The sequence below is a fragment of the Vulpes lagopus genome, chromosome 3 (assembly GCF_018345385.1).
Source record: "Vulpes lagopus strain Blue_001 chromosome 3, ASM1834538v1, whole genome shotgun sequence".
NCBI lineage: Eukaryota > Metazoa > Chordata > Mammalia > Carnivora > Canidae > Vulpes > Vulpes lagopus.
Genome location: NC_054826.1, coordinates 41,542,462 through 41,567,679, shown reverse-complemented (window position 1 = coordinate 41,567,679; position 25,218 = coordinate 41,542,462). Strand labels below are relative to the sequence as shown.

Here is a 25,218-nt window from a genome sequence, read left to right as displayed (position 1 = left end):
TGGCTGCACCAGCTTGTATTCCCATCAATAGTTTAAGAGGGTTCCTCTTTCTCCACATCCTCATCAACATCTATTGTTTCCTATGTCGTTAATTTTAGCTATTCTGACTGGTGTGAGGTGCTATCTCACTGCGGTTTTGGTTTGTATTTCCCTGTTGATGAAAGATGCTGAGCATTTTTTCACGTGTGTTAGCCATTTATATGTCTTCTTTGGGGAAATGTCTGTTCATGTCTTATGCCCATTTCTTGATTGAATTTTTTTTATTTTGGGGGTACTGAGTTTTGATAAGTTCTTCATAGATTTTGGATACTAACCCTTTCTGATATTTCGATTGCAAATGACAGATCAGATAAAAATATTTTAATAAATGTTTAGAAAATCAAATAATTTGGTTAAAAATACATTGATGAATATCTATCTTTAAAGAAATATTTTACTCACATACCATATAGAGTGAATACATCTATTAAGTACTTATCAAGAAGGAAGGAGTCTCTCTTAACCTTCAGTTAATAATATTCATAAAAGCAAATAGTATAGTTATACTAGTATTAGATATGATGATTATAAAAATTAATTAAAATACTGATATTCACAGTAAAAGAAACCTTTTTGTTTATTTATTACTTGGCAATTGAAACAATACCTCCTGAATTGTACTTGAATCATATCTACAGATTTGTAAGATTTGTGCATTTACATATATACACACACAGGTCTTTATTAAATGGCTTATCAATTTCCATCACCAATTAAAAAAATTATTATTAAGGAGCCAAAAATTACAAACTGTCATATTGTATGCTAAACATTTTTTCCAATAACTCACTCTAGGAGTTTATAATAAAAACACATTCAGGAAATAAAAATAAAGGATGTATGTAAACATTACTGCATGAAGCAAATTCTCTAAAGTTGGCGATTTTTATTAAAATAAACATAAGTTTAGGAATGCATTGTCATTTATAATCAGCTAATTCAAATTCTTTCAAAGTCATCATTCATAATTTTGTGACTATGGAATAATTCACCTGATTATAATTAGAAAATAAACAATATAGAAGGAACATCGAGGTATTTCAGTGGTTCATAATTTAGCCGTTAAATTAAATAAATAATGTGTGATTAACACCGCTGACAATGTTAACAAAAATTCCTCTAGGGCAGCCCAGGGGCTCAGCAGTTTAGTGCGCCGCCCTCGGCCCAGGGTGTGATCCCAGACACCCGCGATTGAGTCCCACGTCAGGCTCCCTGCTTGGAGCCTGCTTCTCCCTTTGCCTGTGTCTCTGTCTCTGTCTCTGTCTCCCATGAATTAAAAAAAAAATTCCTCTAGAGTAAATATATACATGGTATCACTTTTTGATTTAAATATGTTCACATCTAAAAAAAATAAAATTAAATAAATAAATAAATAAATAAATTCACATCTGAGCCAAGAGATGAGGTAGATGTCCTTTAAATGTTCATCTATTTGCTATTGACATATTATTTCTTATCCAACTTGAAATAGTAGCACTCTTCTCCAGTAGCTTTAGATTTTTGCCTTTCAGCATCTATCCTTAATCTACTTCACTTTGTGTTTTTAGAGTTGTCCTTATCATTGGTTGCAGGTATTTTATATCTTAACTTACTGTGTGCACTTCTGCATAATATAAAATACTAAAAATAAACACCTATACATTCTTTGTAAATAAACAATTTATACTACTTTAAAAATATATTATGAACTAATTTTATCAACTTTAATTTTAATGATTTTAAGCATCTCAGTAATATGAGTCAAATCAAAAATCATTGCAACCCCTTACTAAGCTATATAATTCTTAAAGCAGGACCTATAACTGTTACGGGAATGGGAGAGTTCTTCTACACATCATCTTTTCCATAAATGTTCCTGGCTAGGGTTCACTGCAAGGTAACAATGCTATGTTATATTTGGGCTGTGTTCTTGAAGTAAGTATGTTCTTAGTCTGTTTGCAGGAGGGTTCTAGCATTATTTAACTTCTCAGATCAAGTCACCTTTTTCAAATATTAAGTGTCTGATTCAGAATAATATGCTAAGTTTATTCTAGTTTATCACACCACTCATATAAGGAAATGTGTTCCAGGATTGATCTTGGAACACCTGCAATCCATTTCTCCAGATTCAGCACGTTTTCACCTTGATTACCACTTGGGTAGAGGGATCTGAATTCAGTTGTCTCTACATCTGCCATGAAGTGTTTTAGAGGACAGCTGCTGCATTAAGTTAGGTGACAGGACTTGGTGAAGCATGATGGGGAACAAAACTCAAAGACAAGAAACAGAAATTGATAAGGAGACTGAGTTTTAGGTACTAACTATATTAATTACAATGTAGAAAAGGCACTAACTATATTAATTACAATGTAGAAAAGGCACCTAAATATACACATAGGAATGAAAAATATTCTGGTAAAAGATTTTATCATTTGCTTCTCTATGCCTCTAAGTTTTTAAAAAAGATTTATTTATTTTAGAGAAAGAAAGAACATGAGCAGGAGTGTCAGAAGGAGACAGACAACCTCAAGTAGACTCCACAGTGAGTGCAGAGCCTTGATCTCAGAACCCAAAACCAAGAATTAGAAGCTTAACTGACTGTGCCACCCAGGCACCCCATGCCTCTAATTTTTAAAAATATGTTTTAATATTTTTCTTTTACATTTCTGTTGGGCAACTACATTAGCTTTTATAACTGTAGTTTCATGATTTTAAATTTACCACCAATTTCAGAAATCTTGATTTACATGGTCCTTAATTATGATAATATTTGGGTTCATAGCACAAATATCTGCAAACAATAAGTAAAAACTACACAATTTTTAAAAATATGACAAGATGTTAGAAATTAAATGCTATACTTAGAAGCAATTACTAGAAAAAATCTTATATGGAAAAAAAAGAGAAAAGATATAACTCCCGGTATGTATATCTGAAAGATTTTTTTTTTCTTGTTTATGAGTAAAGATTAAAACAACAACCCTGGAGGTTGAATAGCATAGAGCAAAGAACGAGGCTCTGGTTGCAAATATAATTGGGTTAGAATTCTAGCTCTTCTGTTTCTTCATTTCATGGCCTTTCACGAGCAACTTTTAAATATTCTGATGTTCAAATATAAAATATACCTACCTCATAGTATTTCATGAAATTCTGAATGTCAAGAAGCAGCATCCTGCTTCATATATAGGTGTCATTTCACTAAATGTTAGCTGTAATTATAATGCATATTTAGGGTCTGGGAAATGATTTGCATTTAACTATTTAGGTTGATATTTGTAGTATGTAACAGAACGTTTATCCCCACCCCCCCCCCTCCCCTTAGCCTCAAACAATCCTCTCTTACAGAATTTCTTTCCTCTGGAGACTTGCCACAATTGAAATGCTATTTTTTTATTGATTTCCCCAGAAACTACCAGTCAGTATATAGGAACTAACTGTAGTTGATTGCTGACTGGCCACATTTCAAATGTGGTCCCAAATGGAAAGAATGTGCTCTAATTCTTTGAAGTTTACATTTTCATATGTATAATACACTTATCACAGAGAAGTTAAAACAGACCAAGAAACAGCTCTGGCACTGAGCCACCAGCATTTGAATATTTACATCCCATGAAATTAAGCACTAGTGAACTAACAATGGAGTAGAAATTTTCTGGGCACTTGCCCAGCCCAATTACAACTTTTAGAATTTTTTCCTCTTCCTACTCACCTTTTTGCACATGGACTATGTGAGCTCACCTCCTTGGTCAAAACCAATTGAGTAGAGTAGATACTTTACCCATGGTGGACTGACCAACTTTTTTTTAGGATTTTATTTATTTATTTGAAAGAGAGAGAGAGAACAAGTGAGCATGAATAGGGGGAAAGGGGAGAGGGAGAGAATGAAGCAGAAAGCCCCACTCGGTGCTTGATCCTAGGACCCTGGGATCATGACCTGAGCTGAAGGCAGACACTTAACCAAATGAACCACCCAGGTGCCCCAACCAACTTTTTTAAAAGATAGTTTTGAGTTGGGTCACTGGGGTTCAAGTCAGTTGGTTAACAGTGTTAACAACAAAAGAATTCCTGCTCTGGACAAACTCATGTGAGAAAAACAAAAATCAAATATCAAAACAAAACAAACCAACAAATAAAAACAAGGGGAAACCATTTTACAGTGAAGGAAATAAACAAAAACAAAATTGGCAGAGAGATAGCAAACCAGAGATTTGAAGTATGCAAAGGTTACTAATGCCTTTCCAGTTCCTTGTTGCAATCTTTCAAAGTCTAAACTACATTCACACTTCAGTACAGTGAAATATTCCTGTATCTAATAAAACAAATTAGTTTTGTTAACACTGAACAATTGGGCCACGTCAAATCCATCCTTTCTCACAACTGCCATCAAATTTTTATGTAACCCTAGTGCTTTTTCATTTTTTTTTTCGTAGTGCTTTTTCAATAGTATATTTTTGTTACTAAGAGATAAATGCACAAAATAAGCAAAAATGAATGTGAGTCTAGGATTGCCCAGAGCCAAGGTCTATGAAACATGTCTTATACAACTTACTTAAACTTTGTTTTAATGATAAAATTTTTGATAGGCTTCCTATTTTCAAGCCAGATTTTAACTATGAGCTCTTTCAAAATAATGTGTATGGAGACATATACTATTACATGACCAGAAATACTTGGTAAGTTTCTGAATGATATAGCTACATGAGAGTTTTAAAATATGTGTTAAATATTGGCAGGCTTTATTAACTTCTACTCTCTAAGAACTATTTTATGGAATTGTTATAACTTTGTACAATTAAAAAACCTCCGTAATTATTTTTTTAAAAAACAGAACACAACTGCTTTTTGACTAATATTTCTATAAAAAACAGCGACTTTTTAAATGACATTTCTGTTCTTTTTTTTAAGATTTTATTTATTTATTCATGAGAGACAGAGAGAGAGAGGCAGAGACACAGGCAGAGGGAGAAGCAGGCTCCATGCAGGGAGCCCGACGCGGGACTCGATATCGGGTCTCCAGGATTAGACCCTGAGCTGAAGGTGGCACTAAACCGCTGAGCCACCCAGGCTGCCTTGTGTTCTTTTTTTAAAAAGGAAATTAAATCAAAACATTTCCTGATTTTTTTTAAATCACTTTTGATTTTATTTGTTGTTGTTAATCGTACTCATATAATAAAAAGGCCTCTGTCTAACCCAACTCATGTTGCATATCAGCCCAATGGTTCATAAGTATGTGCTAAAAACATATATTTTGCCTTTTTTAAGTCAGATTGCTCAATAATATAAACATAATTATGTCTTTTATTAGCCATGAGAAAAAATCAATAAATCCAGTACAATCTAGACAGAATTAGAGTTTATCAAAATGTAGACACTATAATTTCATGAATACTTTTCCAGTATTACCTCATTTGGAAATGTCCTCACAGATGAAACTATTTTGTAAAAGTAAGGCAGTTTGAAGTCAAACTTGAGTAAGATTCCTTTGATTTTGTGATATTGGGCCTTAGATTTCTTTAACTTGAATGTGATGCATTTAAGAAAATAGTCATATTTTCCAACTCTCCTAGTTTATTTAGTGTCTTTAATTTTATATTATGTAAATTGCAGTTAATACTGGAGGCCATTTAAAAGCCAGGTGGCTCACCTACCTGAATCCTTAGCACTTAAAACTTTTCTGCAAATAATACAGTATTGTCTTGCACATCCAAAAATAATTTTCCTTTCCAACTATTATCTGTTTTTTCTTTATATATTCTTGGAAGAGAGATGGGTCATAATAGTTCATTATAGAAAAGACTGGTCTCCAACAAGATTAAATGGCATTTGAAGGTCCCACACCTAGTCATAAAAACTCTGTATAATATTGCAGTCCTCCTAGTGAAAACCTTACCTACTCCACAGAATCAATGTAAATTTAATAGAACATATTTAGCCTGGCAAGTAACATTTTGTAGGACCTTTGGATCTCTCTCCAAAATATTTCCCGGATCTATCCACTTTTCTCCATCTCTATTGTCACCTTGATTTGTGCTCTCCATATATATATGGGCTCAGAGTTGGTCTGCCTTTTTCCATACTTTCACTCTCCCAATTAATCAATTGTCCAGAATGAATTTCTTTATATGTTAACCACATGCCAAAACCTAACTGACTTTTTTATGGTTACACAACTAATCAAAGACATAGCCTGGAGAAGAAAAACTATTTTTTCTATTAGATTCCTAAATGAAAAAGCAAACTCTTGAAAGATAGATATTATAATGATCATTTGCAGTACCTAGCTAAATGTCTTAATCATAACAGGTGTTTCATAAATACCATGATTAAATATCATCGTAAGATTTTGATTAAATCAAAGTCAATACCAAGACTAGCATCTTATTAAATCATCAATACTTTGTCCCAGTGAAATTGTGATTGTTATGGGACCAGCAAATATTAAAATATCTACAGCCTACATATCGAATTACTTTCAGAGTTGCAGTTTTAAACTCGCAGTCAGAGGGGCAGCTTCTTAACACACTTTCTATTTATATTGTTTCCCAGTATACATAGGCAAACCTCTTCAAGAAGAGACATTGCAAACATATGGAAGTCAAAGCAGGCGCTTGGCTGTAGCCTTAATTGATGCTCTAAGGCCAAAAAAACCCCTTCAGCAATAAGGGTCCTCAGCTAGATAAACCGCTGTGTCATAGAAGGCCCCCAAACTGTACTCCTTCTGATCTTTCTCCACACCAGCCAGCTGCTGCCTGGCAGTTCAAGAAGACAGTGCTTAAAAGGACTTGCAAGTCTGACAAAAAAGTTGGAGAAATTGATTGGTATTTAGAGTTTAGTGGTCTCCTATGGGTATTCCTGGGTTTCTGTGACTGATTTTGATGAAGTGCTTTTATTTGTCTCTCTACCCAGAGACTGCAGATGAATTTGCAATAGAGCAGCATGCCTCCTGTTTAGCTTTGTCAGGCACCACTTAGACATGTTATAATTTATTTTCCAGGAAAAATATTTCTCATGAGGGCTTCTGGCTAACACAGTTATAAAGCAGCTGGCTACCGTTCAGCCTGTTGTCTACTGGCAGCTGGGCTTCCCTGTATAGTCTGAAAAGAAACACAACTGGAGAGAAAAGTTGTGGAAGACGGGGGGAAGGGACCGAACCTCCTACGTATTCAGACCCGGATCTCCGTTTTCGGGCTGTTTTTGATGGCTTAAAACTTTGCAGACATCCTATCAAGGCTGATAGGGATTGCTATTATTTATTTTGTGTGAGTATATGTGTGTGGTTGTATAGTGAAGTCAGATCTTCAACAGGCAATGGCTTGTGCCAGTCCTTGTGTACTCTCAAAACAGCCCTTGAAATGTTATTAAAGAATCCAGATTTTTTTCTAACAGGGAGCATTCTAGATAAAGCTTCAGATACTTAGTTTCCTTATTTTAAAGGAACATATTTTAAAAATCCTTAACTCTGAATTCACACACTTTGTGAGAAAATGTTTACATTATGACAGGTACAGAGGAACTGAGATTAACTGATATTAATGTGCCTTATTATATCCTTACTCTGGGTCATGTGCTGCCTGAGTGAAATAGCCAGCAAAATCACCACAGGATTTAACTTACTTTTTTTTTGCCTATTGTATCTAGATCAAACTCAGACATTATCAATTACAATACAACATTTTTAAGAGTCACTTATCACGGTGAGCACGGAGTAATGTATAGCATTATTGAATCACAATATTGTACGCCTGAAACTAATATAACACTGCATGTTAGTTATACTGGAATTTTAAAAAATACATTTTCATATCACTGAGAAATAAAAAATCCCCCTAAGTAAACAATAACTTATTTTTATCACTTAAAATGTCATGTTAATACATTTTAAATATTTTATTTATTCATGAGAGACAGAGATAGACAGAGACATAGGCAGAGGGAGAAGCAGGCTCCCTACAGGGAGCCTGATGTGGGACTAGATCCCAGGACCCGGGGACCACAACCTGAGCTGAAGGCAGAGACACTCAACCACGGAGCCATCCAAGTGCCTTTAAATGTCATTTTTAATTTAAAGATCTGTTTTAGATTTATCTACACTTAGATTTTTATCATAGCATTCTTAAAAAAATTAAGGTAAATAATTGTCTTAAGAAATTCTTAAAATTCCAGTACTTTGTATCCAATTATTTTGAATCATTCTTCAATTCAGAGTCATCAAGGCCTGAGTTTTTCTACAGAGTATCATCCTCTCTTGCCACCAAGTTCACCAATAATGAAATATTTCTTAAAAGAGCTTTGGACTATTGCCTCCAGGAAAGTTTTTTTTCAAATTTAGTGACATCCATTATGCAAAATTGACATACAATGTTGTATTAGTTTCAAGCGTGCAATATAGTGCTTCAATAACTCCATACGTACACTATGCTCACCACGAGTGTAGCTACTGTCACCCTACAATACTATTGTATAATTCTATTGACTATATTTCCTATGTTATATCTTTCACCCCCATGATTGATTCATTCCATAACCGGAAGCCTGTACCTCCTAATCTCCTCCATTCATTTTGCCTCTCTCTCTAGATATAGCAGAGTCTGTACTTAAAATGGCTACTAAAAGCCCATTGGAGAGTTCATTCTCAGGCCACCCAATGAGAACCCACTGTGTTGAGAATTTGTCTTCAAGAAAAAAGCAAAACCCTAAAGATAAATACACAGTGCTCTTAGAAATCTTTAAGGCCCAAATAAACCCTTAATAAAGACAATCACTAACACTACTAACTGTAAGATTACATTTGCTGAATGTGTGATATTTTTGTGTACCTTTCACTATTCTTATATTTTTTGTCCAGAAGCTAAAATCACACTACCAGAAGCAGCAAGCTTTTGTCAGGTTGTGTCCATTATTACATTATGGACAATTGGGGGAGTTTTTAGATAATATATGTTAAGGTATCACCTTCTGTATGGCATTCACAATGCAACCCTCCAACTCTACCTCTTCTCTGATTTCAGCTTAACATTAAAATAGCAAAATTAAACCTTCATCTCAAAGATTACATCAGTTCTTGCAACTGAAATGAAGAAACAATTTTTTATAAAGACACCAACCACACAGAAACTGAGTTCTTTCCAAGTGAACCAAAATAGCTAAAGAGATGGAGGTTTCAGAATATCTGTGGGCCAGTCAGTTCAAAAGAACTATCCTAGAGAATTTCAAACTTTGTCTACTGGTGAATCAGGTAATGAAACAGTTTGTGAACAAACTTATATTTAATACTGCCATATTATTTAAACCATATCTGACAATTATTCTGGAAATACATGAAAGAAATATCTGTATAGGTGAGGTTGACAACTGTTTTAGCCATACAAATCATTTGGCAACCCAAATGATGTGCATTAAAGAATAAAAAATAAAATAAAGGATTTTCATTCTGTGTCTGCCACCTTTGGCTGACCTAGAAACAGTGGGTGAAAATATAAGTAAATAGATTTTGCATCAGTATGAGAATGAAATTTCTAGCAGGTAAAACTGTCAGAGTTATTAGAACAATTTTCTTATTTGGAGGTAAATTCCCCCATCTCTGGAGGAATTTAATTTAGAACAAAATTCTTTTTATCTTTAAGATTTTATTTATTTATTTATTTATTTATTTATTTATTTACTTACTTACTTACTTATTTATTTGAGACACAGAGAGAGAGGCAGAGGCAGAGACTGAGGGAGAGGCAGGATCAGGGAGCCTGATGCGGGACACCATCTGAGGACCCTGGGATCATGACCAGAGCCAAAGGCAGACACTCAACCACTGAGCTACCCAGGTGCCCTAGAACAAAATTCTTAAAAGTGTGATGTGTATATAACAGGTGCTATGGTCTGAATATTATGTCTCCTCAAATTCATATGCTGAAATACTAACCTCAACAATTAGTATTAGGTGGCAGAGCTTTGGGGAGGTCTTTAGGTCATCAGAGTGGGTCCTTCATGAATGGGATTAGTGTTTTTATAAGACAGACCCCACAGAGATCCCTAGCCCTTCCACTATGTGAGGATTCAGAGAAACGGTGTTGGCTGTGAGCCAGGCCTTTGCCAGAACATGGCCATGCTGGTGCCTTGATCTTTGACTTCCCAACTTCCAGAACCTTGAGAAATAAATTTCTGTTTTTATAAGCGACCCAGTCTGTGATATTTTGCTGTAGAGGCCTAAATGGGCTTAGTCACCAAGACTTGTGCAAACACATGCTGGTGAGCACAGAGGAAATATTAGAGAATACAATCCAAAAATTAGGAAAAAAATCTTTAATGATATCAAATATATGGAATGATTCTGGTTCCTCATTGGGTCCATAGGACATACTATTATGTATGATTTACTGTGAAATTATCTTGAGTGAAGTATAAAGTTTTATAGGAGAATTGTTGCAATACCTTCACTATTTGTTCACTTTCAGCTTACTGAAACAGAGAAGAGTATGTGGATTTATGGATTATTCTCTAAAATTTAAACAAACTGACTTCAATAAACTGATGATGTAGTTTAAAAAAAGAAGGGAACCCCAAGTAGGCAACAAGAACATATCCAAATTAACACTTAGTCTACTCTTCGTTAAATAGAATTTTTTCCTTAACCACAGCACAATGTTAAAAACAAACAAATAAACAAACCAAAATCAAAAACCCCATCAGAACTCATAAGGAACTGGTGAAAATTGTGAAATTATCTAGGGGTAATTTGAAGTACAGATGAAATTTGCTTTACATGTTTATGTTGCCTTGAGATATGAGTAGTAATGTTAAAATAAAGCCATCACAATTAGCAAGATACTTTTAAAGTAGCATTCAGAGTCTCTTTTGAAGTCTTTTCCTCATGAAAGACAAAAAATTTCCCCTTTGAGAAAGCAGTAATTATTCCTGACACAGTAAAAATGACTGAGACAATATGTGGCAAATGATTTGGTAACAAATTAAAATGCATTATTTTGTTTGCAAATAGTGCTGTCAAAGGCATTGAAAATACTGCTGAAATTATGAAGAAATACATATTAAAACAAATTAAGTCATTTTTCTTATACAGTTGAATAAATAAAATCATCCAACCTTTCTTAGCTTTTCTTAGTTTTTTTTTTCTTTTGGAAATATGCACTTGCTAGATAGCATTTCATACATAAAAATAACAGCTAAAGAGCTATTAAAGAAACAATGTATTTAAAAAAGCATGTCCTCAACAATAGACTGTTGAAAGAAAACAAGATTTAAGTGGGGGAAAAATTTTTTTTTAACTACAAGGATATTCACTAATGGCACAGTTTATCAGATTAGATTTGAGAAAGGGAGAATCTAGGGCACTTCTGAAAAGCTATCACTACACTTGGAAGTTCATTCAGTGAGTTTAATAACAACTTAATTGCTTATTAAAGCAAATAAGTCAAAACCAGAATTATACATGTGCTACAGACAGTTCAAAAAGGATGACAATAATAATTATAAAAATACATTTTCAAATGACAGAGAGGCTGTTATTTGCATCACATGAGGTTCACAAGTCGTCTCACTAAAAATAAATGAACAAATAAATAAGAGTGTAAAAATTATCCACCTTTCTTATTTTTTAAAAAGTCCTCTTAAATAAATACTTAATATTTCTTTCTTTTCTTTTCTTTTCTTTTCTGTTCTTTTTTTTTTTTTTTTTATGATAGTCACAGAGAGAGAGAGAGAGAGGCAGAGACATAGGCAGAGGGAGAAGCAGGCTCCACACACCGGGAGCCCAACATGGGATTCAATCCCGGGTCTCCAGGATCGCGCCCCGGGCCAAAGGCAGGTGCTAAACCACTGCGCCACCCAGGGATCCCAAATACTTAATATTTCTTATGATGGCTGGCTGTTAAAACTATTCAAGTTAGAAAATAATTTTGGAAAATGAGCACTTAATCTTTCCCTTCAAATAAAATGGTTTGCTGTAACAAGGAATGATGGGGGGGAAATCTCTATTTGAAAAAAAAAAAAAAGTATGCAAGGGGAAAGTATTTACAAAATGGATATTTAGAAGTGTTTTGCTCATTTTGTGATTTGGTTACCAAATAACCTCTCATATGTCACATTAAAAATGGAAACAATTTTCTAATCTGTGCTTAGGAAGAAGTTTCCTTGTATCCTGAATACATTTGTTAAAATACACTAAATTTTAAGCCTTTCCACTTTGTTAATGAGAAAACTGATCTATATAAGACAGAATTTTCACAGATTAAAATCTCAGTAAAAATTGTTGCATAATTCCTAGATGTGATTGAAAATTATGTATCATGATTTAGTACTATAGTAAGTAAAACTAACCATGTACTCCTCTTTATATCTATGTACTTTTGAGAGTTATTGTCTTTCAGTCATAAAAGTCATTAATATCAAAAATAAAAACAAATTGAACTTAGGGGAGTGGGAGGTACAGGCTTCCAGTTATGAAATGAGTAAGTCACAGAGATGAAAGGTATAGTGTAGGGACTGTAGTTAATGGTATTGTAATAGTGTCATATGGTGAGAAATGGTAGCTACACTTTTGGTGAGCATTGAATAACATATAGAGTTGTTGAATCACCATGTCATACAAGTGAAACTAATGTATCATTGATTTTAACTAGACTTCAATTAAATTTTCTTATAAAAAATAAAAATAAAAAAGGTGAACTAAAATCCAGACATTTAATCCAGAATCATGGAGACTATATCCAAGATTTTCAAAAGACTAAAAAAATTCAATCACCTTATATCTAGTATGAAAGTATTAGTATTTTTACTGAGATAAAATAGTGGCTTTGCTATTAATAAGGAAATGTTTAAGTGTATTTTAAGGTATATTTTTTAAAAAGTATTTTTTATCTTTTTATAATTCTTAAATATACTTTAGTTTTTGTTCACTATTTTAGTTCCATAGTCTGTATAACTAACATGTTAATAAATATGATAGCAAATATATCAGAATATTAAGTGCAAATTTTCTTATTGCCTTACAAATTTTTAGGCTTAGACTCAAAGAGCAAAAAAAAAAAAAAAAAAAAATAGATTCTAGATCAGATATCTATGCAAAATATGCTAAGACATAAAGAAACAGTCTAGTAACCATGGGCTGATTACCTAAGTGAGAATGTGTGAGGGGAAGGAAAGAAACCTATCAAAGAGAGTATAGAAAGGATTTCTTTAAGGTGAGAAATATTGGTTATTGGTAAAATGAGATATCATCTCTGCCTGCTCCATGTCCTTCTCCAACCAACCAAAAAAACTTCAAAAAACCACACTGAGATTGCTAGATACTCGCTATAGTTTGATGAACACAGTAGCTCAGGTCAGAAAAACAAGGTTGAGACTGGCTAAGGTGGTGAGTGATAGCAAAGTAAGAACATACTACAGTAGGAATGAGGCACATTCCCACCATAGCAGGCCAGATGATTTTCCCTCTTGCCTTTGTTAGAGAGCATTGAAATGAACTTCACCCAAATTTTCTCTCTGTGTGTAAATGGGAAGACTTTACTTGAAAGAAGGCCCTGAAGCTAAGTCTAAGCAGACAATCAAAGGGATATTAGGGTTGTGAAAGGAAAGGTGGGTAGGGGGTTGGGGTAACTGAGTGACAGGCGATGAGGAGGGCACTTGATGCAATGAGCACTGCGTGTTATACTATGTTGGGAAGTTGAATTTAAATTTTTAAAAAATGTTTTTAAAAAGCAGGGAGGGCATGGCCTCTACTGGCAAACTGCACTCAGAGAGCCCTAGGGAGTAAGCTCCAGTGAACCTACAAAAGACAAAAGATTCCAGAATGTAGAAATATACTTCACCCAAAAAAACCTGATAAAAGTTACAATTCCCTCATTTAAGCCTTGTCTGCCCTGATTTCCACTTGCTCTTCTGCCCATCTCTGGAAGACCAAAAAGAGAAGAAAGATGTGAAGAAGAACAGGAAAGGGGAAAAGGAAACTAACCATCACCCAGCCCCCACTCCCATTATCACCACAAGCTCACCCCAGCTCACTGCAGGCTTCTGAGTTTAAGTTTAGGTGCAAGGTGTTCTGCAGAAAATTTAAATTGGATGAGATATGATATAATGGTCTGGGCTGGACATTTTTAATGAGGACATTCATTAAAATCTTGGAAATTACTAAGAAAGCTAGAGAACCAGCCTGAAATTTCAGGTCAGAGCAGAGAGAAGGAAAGAGGAATAAAGCTGCTTTCTTTTGTATCCTACCAAGTTCAGCTCATTCTTATGCTTGTTCTATTTTATCTTTAGCATTAATTTTTATATAAAGTTCAAAAAGTTTGGTGACCACTGGCCTAGGGTCAACATTTTTACACAAAGTCTCATTATCTTCATAAAAGGTATACGTCCTTAAAATTAACTTTTATTACTTACTCCATCTTATCCCCAATAATAAATACAAAACATGCAGAGATGTAACTTAATTGTTTCAGATCTAACAATTTGCTAATCACCTAGGAGACAGATCTGCCTTTTTCCTCTTTTCCATTCTTTATATTGAGCCAATCAATAGGTGTCTGGGTTAGATATGTGCAATCTGCACCCTTCACCTCATTCCTATTACAATTTACTGTCTCAGAACTTCTTCCCTGGATCTTTACAATCATCCCTAAAAAATTCTCAATCAGCACTGGATGTGTTGAGGAACTGTTGAATTACTTTATTACACATCTGAAACTGTAGTCACGCTATGTGACTTCTGAAACAATATAACACTATACATTAACTGGAATTTGAATAAAAATTTTAAAAAGAAAAAAAATCTTAATTTTACTTTTCCAGGGTCATGCAAATCTTCTCTGTAAATCACAAATCAAAAATGCCTTTCTTCTTTTTAAAAACAACCCATTATGATGAAACCTATTAGTAGAGAGATTACACCATTTTTCTGGTTCCACACAAAACCAGAACTTCTTGTGAGTGTAAGAAGCACAATTAGTAATTATTCTGAAACAATAGGCATAAAGTAGGATATCTGAGACAAACTGCCATATTTGGGTATAATACCCATTAACTAGATCATAACAATCAACACTCATAATGTCACAAATAAATTTCTCTATTTTTTAAGATTTTATTTATTTATTTGAGAGAGAGTACATGTGCAAAAGAACACAAGTAAGGGAAAGGGTAGAGGGAGAGAGAGAAGCAGGAACCCCCAAGTGATGGAGGCTGGGGGCCTCAATCCAAGAACCCTGAGATCATGACCAGAACCTAAGGCAGACTTTTAGCCAACTCAGCCACCCAGGTACCCCTAAATTCCTGCATTGTTTTAACTCTTGTCTACCTCTCCTGTAATGTCTCTCACCACTTCATTAATTTATTCTCTCAAACTGGAATATTCTACACTGCTGCTCAATTTAATTGAGGGACATGGGGAAAAATTAATGAGACTAACGAAAACTAAAGTTCAAAAGAAATCCTTATTTTCTTTTCAATGACTTTCACGCAAATAATATATGGTTGGATTAGCTTGCATTAAAAAAAAAAAAAAAAACATGTATTAAGTTCCCTTGGTGAAACTGTGCAGACATTTTAAAACATGCCCATTAATTTCTTGACATTCAAAAAAAAAAATTTCTTGACATTCTGTCCGTTAGGAGTGAGGTCTATATCTCCTCTCCTGAATCTGGATTGTTTTGTGTTCACTCCAATCAAGATGGTACAGTGGTAGTCACGCTATGTGACTTCTGAAACAATGTGACAAAAGTCCATTAAGCTTCTATTTTGTTTGTGAGGACATTTGTCCTTGTTAAAAGTAATAAGTTTAATTACTTCAAGGTAGCCATATTGAGAGAAGTCTAAGCCACATGTAGAGATCACATGAAGGATATCAATAGATCCAGCTGTACCCAACTTCTCAATCTTTTTAGACCAGGCCTCAGACATGAGAGTTAAAAACCTCTACATAATTCCAACCTCGATGCCATTTGAATCTTCCCAACTTAGGTCTCAGACATCACAGAGCAGAGATAAGCCATTGTCACTGTATCCTCTCCAAACTCCTGGCCCACAGAATACATGAGCATAAGTGAATGGTTGTTATTTTATGACACTAAATGTGGCAAAAGATAAGTGGGACTGTCTTCAAATGAACTAGATAACTGAATTCTATCCAGTAACAATTCTTTAATGGGATTTTTTTTTCTCTTACAAGCATATTTTCCATTTATTGCTTTTTCAGTAAAGCAAAACCAGAAATATCTTTCCAGTTTACTATTATAATATAGTGAGAACAAATCAGTTATATGTTGGTGAGAAGGTATGTACTGCTAAATTTGAAAATTAAATTCATGATATTTTTAATTAAAGAGATTCCAATGTCTAATGAAAGTATAAAATATTAGTTCTAATCACATAGGTCATATTTAGTGTGTTATAGTTTATAATACATTATCATGTTTCCCCCACTTAATCCTTAATTCCTATTACCTTCAATTATAAACTTTATTTCACAAATGAAGACACTGGGGATCTCAGCAAATAAATAATGTACCCAGAGTATATGGTAACAGCCACTGATAGGATTTGAACTCAGGTCTCCTGCTTCCAAATCTCACTTTGCTTTCACTCCTAACTTTTATAATTGGTAAAATCATCAAAAATAATTGAAATTCCAGCTTCCTAAGTGATGTATTTAGATTTTATTATTATTATTTGCACCTTCTGGTTCCATGAAATAACCAGAGGGATCTTTCTAAAGATATACCACTTCCTATCCTGCCCTGCTTAAAATCTTCTGTTCTACTAGAAAAGGCCCTACACAATCTTTCCCCCACCTCCCTTCTAATCCCAACGTTAATGTTGTTGATTTTTAGCTAATCTTATATTTGATAAGCTTAAAGAGAGCCTCTTTGTTCACTTAGAAATAGCTTTTTTTTTTCCTTATTCAGCTGTCCATTTATTACTCTTATATTTGTTGCACATCTTCCATTTATACCAGGCAGTGGGGATACCAAGATAAAATTGTCATTGTTTCCTGCCCTCAAAGTCTTGCAGTCTTTGACACTAGAAAAACCAACACAAAGTTGCTATACCTTGTAGGTCTTCATTTTTGTAATACAAAAAGAAGAGATGATTAAAATGTTGACAAGAACACCCAACATAGCCTGGCTTGATGGGAAGGGAGCAATCCTGAGAAGGCTTTCTAATGGAGATGATGTAGGCAGTATAGCAGTTTATCAATTACTGTAGCAATATATCAGGTCCCAAGGCAGGGAGGTGAAAGAACCTTATGTGTGCTGTAGAGCTCCGTGATGGAGTTAGGGGAAACACAGCTTCAGGGCAGGAGTCTGATGACCCATTAGACTGACAGACAGAAGACCAGAAAAGTAAGTAAGAGCTAAATCGTTAAGGAGGTAGGAAACCTGAGTTCAAATCCTAGTAGCATTAAAAACGCATGATATTTTACAACTTGGTAAGTGAACTTAATAAGTCGCCTACGTGGGATCTCTGGGTGGCGCAGCGGTTTGGTGCCTGCCTTTGGCCCAGGGCACGATCCTGGAGACCCGGGATCGAATCCCACGTCGGGCTCCCGGTGCATGGAGCCTGCTTCTCCCTCTGCCTGGGTCTCTGCCTCTCTCTCTCTCTCTGTATGACTATCATAAATTAAAAAAAAAAAAAAAAAGTTGCCTACGTATCTGGGGAAACAAAGTTGATTCAGTGGTAGCACCAAACACTGTGATAGAAGAAAAATGGCGGGACTATTTCTTGCTTTTTGCTACATGCAACCACTCTAAAATTTAGAGGTTGAAGCAAAAATAGCTATTCTCTTAATTCTATCGGTTGGCTAGAGAGTTCATGTACACATTTCATTGGCTCTTATTCAGTTGGCTGGAGTCTTCTAGGGATCAGCAAGGCTAAAAGACCCAAGAGGCCTCACTCACATGTCTGACAGTTGATGTCAACTGTCACTAGGGCCTCAGTTCTAATCCTCTATAGGCTAGTTAGCTTCCTTATATGTGAGTTTCATGGCCACATTCCATGGTCTCTTAAAAAATAGCCTTGATAGTCAAATAAGATCACTTACACACTTCAAAGCAAGTCACAAGGCCAGCCCAACTTCAAGACGTGGGGATCAAGACTTCACCTCTTTATGGAAGGAGCAGCAAAGTCATATCAAAAAGATGGATAGGATACATAGATAGATAGATAGATAGATAGATAGATAATCTACCACATAAGCAATATGTAGGTCAACATTCCAGAAAGTGATCTCACTACTTTCTGATCCCAAGATAATATAGACCCCTCATATTTTAAAAATTTCACTAGCTCATTATAATATAGCTGTCCTTTATGATTTGTATATTGGAACATAGTATACAACTGCATGTATTTGCAGAAATATGCTTATTGAAACAACTCAAGGGAATCTTCTGAATTGAGGGAAAACATTTACATTGGAACAAATTACATTTTACTGAAAACCTAATTGTTACACTGAGAGCTGTACACTGTTGTAATTGCATACTCCTAATTACACACACTGCATTATTTAAAAAAGAATGGCATTGTTTATTTGTGATATTCTCTGCTTATTTACACTTGCATATTTGAGCAAGGAGTAAGGAATTATTTCTACCACGTGGCAGAGATTGTTATCTGTTCACAAACACAAAATTAATTCGGCAGAGAGAGAAGCAGCTCTCAAATAGGAAGAGAGAAATTTCTCCTGAGGCAAGACAGTCTACAATTGTTTCTAAATTTCTGTATAATTAACAAAGCACTTACCATCTGCAATGATTGACCTGTCAGAGCTACTCCTCTGAGATAATTTCAGTGACATTAAAAAAACTGAATATCCAAAAGCCACATTTGACATAAATGAATTAGGCTATTCTTCTAAATAGAAGTAATACTCAAGATAGAATGTACTATAAGATGCCATTTAACTGGGTAACCTTAACCATATTAACTCCCCTTGGGCACTTGTCTGAGTCTCTCAGTGCCACAGTAATGGTAACCTTGTTCTCTGTGTCTCATGATTTTGATTTTGTAAATGCTACTTGAACCTCAGAGCCAACAGGCCAGTCAAATCTCTTACTTAAGTATATAGTTAAGTGTATAATTCTTTCTGAATTATAATCACATTTCCTGATTGATATGTCAGAAAAAAAAGGAAAGGGGCTCAGAAATCCTTTAAAAGCTCAAATGGAAAAGTTTCGTTCTTTTTCTTCTTTCTCATTCTTTGCTAACAATTAATATGTATAAGGTAACAATGTACTCTATCACAAAGGAACCTTTTTACCTTCTCCCATAACAGAATAAGAGCTGTGTATAATGGGTACTTTGAGTATTCTGATCGTTTTCTTAATATCATGAACATTAAGAGCATAATTGATCATTATTTTCAGAAAAAAAAACATATGAAACAGAATATTCCTGATGAGTTATTACAAATAATAACTCTTCTTGCCACTACTACTCCATTTAAAGGCATGTTCTTTATTATGGTCTGTCCTTTTTTATCCTGGGAGCAATACAAACAATTTTTTAATGGCATAATGTGTGAATGCATTCAATTTTTAAGAAACTAAAGTTCAAAGTGGCCAGGACCACTGGTGTAGGAATGTTTAAATTTCAGTGACCGGTGGGGAATAGTCACTTACTACATAGTTCACTAAAATTGTTCCTTTACCTTAATACATGAAAGAAAGAAGAGTCTAACATTTCATCCTATTTCAGAGGAGATTCCCCCTACAGACCAGTAATAAAGTATCCCTACAAGTCCAGTCTGTGCTCCTAGCAGAGAAACTTCTAAGTGTGTAAGCTTGTGACTGATCTTTTCTATTTGATGTATTTGAAGTTCATTACTGTAGTAACAAGAACTTAAAAACATGAGAGTTAGGCTTACATATGTCTAAAGTGTCTTACCGTGACTTTGTATGTGTATCCCAAGGATTAAAGTAGAGTGTCAATATATCTTATGGTAAATGAAAAGGATCTTTCAGTCAGGTGGCCTCACCATTATATATTACTATCATTAATAGATCTTTCTTACTTTCATTGGCTTAGATTCCATTTTCTGGAAACATGGAACTGGAAGTCATTTTTTCTTTAGGGCTTAAAGAAATAAAAAATTATCAAAGCCTTTATCTATGGTAAAGGTTAAAAAACCTTCAAACAAGATCCATGTGTTTGCTTTAATTGAGAATACAAATTTTTCAAGAATGTATCATGGTGTGAAATTTATTTCTGTGGAGTAAACCAACAAACATTGTTCAAAAAAGAAAAATCATAAAATATTCTATTATATCACATTGGTGAAGCCAAATGGGCCATGGTATCCCGGCACAGCTTCAACCCCTTGAGACGTAGACTGTGTTCTTTACCAAGAGCAACAAGAAGAGAGCAAGAGCACTAGAAGACTCATCTTAGCAAAGCAGTTTAAAGACATATTTATATATGTTAATTTTATATTGCAACTTTGCATGTTAATCAGATTGTATTGAATGACTACATTTAAAAAAATCACTATAGAGAAGTTGCCTACCCTGCTTATTTTCAATTAAGTAAGGAAATCATCTCACTTGAATTCTACTTTTTCTTTTCCCTATCTTCTTAATAGCCAAGGATCATGTTATTTTCTCCCTTGTGCAATTCAATTTTTTAAAAAGTGGGTGGAGTCCTTATTCCACATTGTCTTAGGAAAACTCAGACTTTCTTAATGCCCATCTTTTCCCTCTCTGCCACCTAGGGAAGTGAGGTCACATCCCTTTACTTATAGGAAGTTCCTAGACAATTCAAAATTCTTACTGTATTTCTATGTCTCACTCTTTCTCTGCCATACCAAAGCCTTCTTTTACAAAAACAAATAACCCATTACCTTCATTTGATCAGAAAAAAATATTATTTACTCAAACTAAAGAAAAATGATGTTATAGCCTGAGCAGGCAGCAGTGGCTATTGTGATTTTAAACCAAATACTCTTTTTCTTTCACTACTCTTATAGTTAATTCAGGGAAACAACCTGTATAGAACTTGATGAAAACATTTGTTTAGAAGTCTTTGGATACATAAGAAAAACTAACAGGGAACTAGAGTAAAAATGTATTTTTTTTGCTTAAAATTTGATTACTATGAAAAATTAACTTCACTTACTATATCTGGAAACTTAGAAAAGCACAAAGTTAATTTAAAAAACCAACTATCACGTTAGCTTAGCACTCTTGAGAAACCAAATAAGTCATTTGGCATTTTTATTCCAGTCTTTTTTCTACCAGCATACTTATGACATTTTTTTTTAAAAACAAACAAACTTTTGGTTATAGAGACTACAGTGGAGAGGAACTCTTGATTTTACTAAGTAGTTTATATCAGTGGAACTGGTCTAAGGAAAAGGAGTGTGGAACATTAAGATACAAAGGATAATTTCAGATATCCAAAGAATATATGTCACCTTCCCAAACTCCTTGTGGCAACCCACTTAGAGAGAAGGCAAGCTGTGTGACTACCTTAATCCCTGATGTGCATTTATACACATTGTCAAAGACTGAAAGAGAAAGGGGAAAAACAAGGGATTTAGCTGATCCCCACTCTGAGCCCTCATACTGATCCTGGGAATGTCTGTATGCCAGGTCCAGACCATGCACATTTGCTTTCACCCTGTTGGCTTCTTCCCAGCTCACATTTCTGCAAGTGAAGCAATATCTCAGAGAGGCGAGAAGTGTCTCAGAATAAAAATAAAGATGATTGGTCCAGGTTATATGAAAATGGCTTTGTAAATTCACATGAAATGCCCTGGAAGAGACTACAATATGTGATCTGCTTTTGAAAGACATAAAGGAATGAAGAAATGCTGACTATTTTAAGGTATTTTGAAAGAATTCTTTAGCATTTCTATGGAAAAGTGAAAGGAGGGAGAAAGAACAAATAAAAATATGGCTATCATAACCTATTGGTTCATTGCCTATTAGGATGTAACCCACTGACTTATCTTACAAGGGAACTGCCAATTCTGCTCTTAATGTTATTAATTTAAATTGAGTGCTAACTGTAATAAACACGATTAAAAATATATAGAATTAGACATTGTCCCTGCTCATTAATTCTGCTTCCTGGTGGCTAGTACTCTGCCCATCTTTCATGTTCACAGCTTGCCAGGTGAATAAGGACAGAGTTAAAAATGTTTCATGAAGTTGATCATTATCATTATTTCCAATTAATACTTTGAGTGCATATGGGGTGCATGGTGCCATGCCGGGTCTCTTAAGAACAGTGATAAAAATTAATTAAAGGTCTTAAAAGGACATCAGATATAAAGGGCAAGTAACACTTCAAGGAAGGAGAGACATAAATAAATAATTTTAAGAATTTTTGCTTACATGGAGCTATTTTCATAATTTCACTTAAGTTAAACTGTGGAGTAACAAAGAAGGATGGAAAGGTACATAAAGGGAAAGAGAAGAAAGCTAGACTAGAATAGAGAAGGATGAGTTGGAAATCACCATTCACAAAAGAAAAATAGAGATAAGGAAGTATCAGTTAAGAATGTTTACATCATGAGTTATAAAAATTCAATTAAATTGGCTTAAAGAAAAACAAAAAAGACATCTACGGGCCTACATAAATAAATCAAATGGCAGCCTTGTGTACAGCTTGATTCAGAACTTTAAGCAAAGTTCTTTCTTTCATTCTTTAATTTTGTGTCCTCTGTCTTCATTCCATACTAACAAAGTCGCCAGCATGACTCCCACCTCCAATAACTTCAAGTTGGACAACATGAATAAAGCATTATGCTAAGAAGGTAGACTCAACAGGCTGCCTTCTTTTCTCTCAGCAGTACAACTGGTCTATTTGCTCTTCTAGGATCAGATGCTATCCCTGAATCACTAGTATAGCTAGTGATGTAATTGAGTGGTCTGATCTAAAGAGAATACCAGTCTTGGAGACACAAGTGGGATTTATAATACGCAAATCATATGGACTAAGTGTAGGGGAACTTTGATGGAAATAAGTAAGAGTAAATGGTAACAATGGCAACATATGAAAAACTCAAGTTAACAAAAAGAATGAATGTCCAGTATAACAAGTACAAGAGTGAAAGAAAGAAAGGACAAGGCACAATGAGCCTTTGCTTTAAACTTTATCTCATATTTTGTGACTAATGGAATAAAATCATTACATATCAAAACTGTTAGTTTTGCTATTGCCACATGTCCAACATCCTCTGCTGAATTATTAGTGAATTATAATCACTTAACTCAGTGGATTAGGAATGTCAAATATTTGTAACAAATGTCAACTTCATTGTGCTGTGTCTCTTAAACATTTGCCTGGCTCCACAGGGTATAAAATAAGCTTTTCACATTTGTGTTGGAGGGCTGTATGCAGTCAGCACTCAGTTAAACTTCACAGAATCTGTGCACAGAATATGAAGTTTACTTACTGAGACGAGAGAGAGAGAGAGAGAGATTGAGAGAGAGAGAGAGAGAGAGAGAGAGAAGCAAAGCAAACTTCTCCACAAGGATAAAAAACCAGTATCCTTTGGATGCAGACAAAGAAGTCTACCTGCTCTAGTTTAAGCAGGGAAAGAAACTAACTTTTATTGAAGGCCTAATTTAGTCTCAATATTTTACCTACTTCATCTCATTTAGGCTTTACAGCAAACTTATGAGGAAGAGATTATGTTCTACTCTTACAATTAAAAAAAAAATGAGACTCACATCTACTAAAAACTTTTCAAATGTACTACTACTGGTAAGTGTAAGATAGGTTTTTGAGCTCATAATCACACAATCATAAGGCTCAATTTATAGAATTTCCAACCCTCTCCCTCTGTGGAGTAAATTCATTGGGAACATAAAGCTGAGAGCTTCTCCCACTATTCCCTGTCCCTGCACCTGAACTCTACACCAAGTAGGGAGATGGGAGGTGGGAGATTAAGTGGTCTAGTGGGCTTAAAAACTCTGAGTGGTGAGTGGAGAGTATAGAGGTTCAAAGACAATTTTAGGAAGTTTGCCGCATGGCTACATTTCACTGATATGTTCATTTCTTTTTCAGGCATTGTGGAATTGAATCTGGTCTGTGGTTGTTTTCAAGACCTCGATTCCAATGAAGGTGAGAAAAGGGGCTACTCAGGAGAAGGTAATCACAACTGACTGAGGTTCAAAGGAGGAAGTGGTTCTAGTTCTTAGAATAATTTTTCAAAAGATTTATTTTGAAGACATAATAACGAATATTTGTAATACTGCAACTATAGCTTCACAAAGATATATCAGGTATAAATACAAGAAATAACAACTGATATTTATATAGTAGTGATAACAGTAATGAAAGTAGTAACAGTTAAAATTATAATAATAAAAAGCATAGACATTGTCCATCACAAAAGAGAAATTATTGGCCATATATCTGGGGTGCTTTCTCGTACTGAAATATTGTGTTCAAATAAGCAGCAGGAATATAATCAACCAGTTCTGTTCCTACATGTTATAAGAAGGATTTTTTTCCCATAATCTGCATTTACCTAGGGGGTATTCTATTTTGTTTGATTAATCTTATGCATATAAGGTGTTCTGAAGATAGCCTAAAGATAATGATGAAAAACAAAAGCTATTTATCATGGCTCAGGGCAATCTTAGCACTAACACAATCCAGCATTTAGTAGGTATTCAAAAGGTGTAAACTACTCTACCAATAGTAGAAGAATAGTCAGAAATCAGCCAAGAAAACTTCTGAAAGTCAGAGCATCATTTAGAAGTGAAGTTAGGAAAGGAATACAGGTTTCTTAAAAATTATAACACTACTACTTGTTTTTCTGATGGTGTATTTTTTTTTTCTATCTGCAACAATCTCTGAGTGGCTTATCTTAATTCATTATAATTTGAGGGGGTTTTTCCCTTCTCATTTCTTTGTGAATTTTTATAAATAACAGCTATGAGAACTAATTAAATATTTACTTGAAACTTGTCATTCAATGAAAATGAGATAAGGAACATTATATGGATTACATGGAACTATTATATAATAGCATTGAACATAGCACTGTCTCAAATTATACACAGAGACAATGTGGTTTTACTCTTACATGGTGAATGATGTACCATGAACAGTTCCAACAATACATAAATAATATATTATGGCTCAATCAGCCATTAAATTTCTTACACGCTTCCTGTTAATGTTTAAAGGCTTTTGGTAAAGGTAGAATTTAATTTGTTAGCTCTGCTGTTAGAAGAAAAC

General features: G+C 34.5%; 1 protein-coding gene across 2 annotated transcripts in view; it reads right to left on the bottom strand.

The window, feature by feature from the left end:
• The window catches only part of TENM2 (teneurin transmembrane protein 2), a 3,550,639-nt gene that overhangs the window by 3,345,282 nt on the left and 180,139 nt on the right, over window positions 1-25,218 (bottom strand). The gene's annotated exons all lie outside the window — the stretch shown is intronic.